This window comes from Haliotis asinina, chromosome 16 (assembly GCF_037392515.1).
Source record: "Haliotis asinina isolate JCU_RB_2024 chromosome 16, JCU_Hal_asi_v2, whole genome shotgun sequence".
NCBI lineage: Eukaryota > Metazoa > Mollusca > Gastropoda > Lepetellida > Haliotidae > Haliotis > Haliotis asinina.
In genome coordinates, this window is record NC_090295.1 from 224,026 (window position 1) to 225,748 (window position 1,723).

Sequence of the window (1,723 nt, forward strand, 5' to 3'; positions counted from 1 at the left end):
GAGGATCATGCGGCAAATTGCCGAAGTGCAGATGAAAATTGTATGCATGTCAGCTGCTGCGTTTCGATGTGATGTTTTGTGAAAATTTTACCATTTTTCAAAAACTTTCATTCTGTATGGAATTCAAGATAGTGAGGGAACCGGTGTTACGAATTTGCTTTACGTTACGTCAAGCCCTGTGTAAACGATACATCTATACAGTTCAGTATAATTTCACAATTTCAGTAGTGAAACGTTGGTCGAAGAAATCTACTACAAATACACTAGTGAGTCTAAACTTTTGATGGGTAGTATATGTTACACATAGTCGATGGAATAAGTGTAGGTCTGACTTTCTCCCAGCTAACATGACACTTCTGTGCCAGTACCGGCACTATAAACACCACGATGTTGGCGTGATAATGGATCTCGGTACCTGATCAGTAACATTTTGCACACTGGCGTGGAAATGGCCCAATACAAACAAACATGGGCACTGTACAAGCAGTGAACTGGTCTTGTACCATAGGCGCTCGACTGTGATATATTTGGAAGTATGACCTAAATATATAACATATACTTCCAAATATATCACAGTCGAACGCCTATGTCTTGTCTACCCTTTTGTATGAAACCACCCTTGACCCGTGATCTAGAGGTAGTGTGTTGGCTAACTACCGATTGGTCCTTGGTTCGATTCAGGTGTCAGTCTTGACCAAGGAGACTAAATCCACATTGCCCTAGTCAACGACTACCTACCTGTTAAATGAGCACCATGGGCGCGGCGAATACACACAAATTTTCATGTTTCATGATGCAAGTAAACAGTGAACAATGTCCACCGTCTCTCCTCACGGTATCTCGGTCACGTATAAAATTTTACAACAAAAAAATACGAATTCAACAATTGATACACTGCTAGAATTCATGTATGAAAACTGACTCTTGTGTCCACCCCATGGAAGCATCACCCTTCTGTATTCAAGTTGTTAGACATGCTGAAAGGAAAAGAGGAATAAAGTAAAACATCCTGTATATCTTCTGTCTTCATATACTGCTAGTCAGATGTGCTATCGCGAGTGGCATCAACATTCTTAGCCAACTGCCGCTCGAGTTAATCGCCACATCCATGCAACTAAGACTCTTGATTTGTGAAGGCAGTTGGCAGGTAGTCGCTCGTAAACACAAACGTTAAAACTACTCGGTTGAGAGGACGTTAGTAGGCACAGACATGTCACGTCGTGGCTAGCGATTGTCGAAACGTTCGTAGCTCGACGAACTTCTTAAACCCATTTTTGACACACTGGCTACGATCTAAGTTAAGAATTCGTAGGGCTACGAACGTCTCGAGAAAAAGGGCCCAAGTTCAAGCAAGGAACGCAACTCTGGATATGGAATCAAGTGGGCCACTCGTGTCCCACCTCCGATAGTTGTCTAAATGAATGCGGTCCATCCGTACCACAGTCGGCTCTCCAGACGTGACGGAATGGAGTGAACTGATAATCCATCAGTAGTTTCTACACCTGGTTTCATGTATTATGTAGACAAACACCTTTCCCTTCAGAAACAATTATATGTTTGTATTTAATATGGATGAAGAAAAATTAAGTTTTGGAGTGTGGGCATAATTTTAAATCCAAAGCAACAAATTTCCATAAAACTTACATGGGAAAGAAATTTCAGGTTGGGAGACGAGAAACTCGGAAAAATACAATTGATTCAAAAGAAGAGAAAACGTACGAAG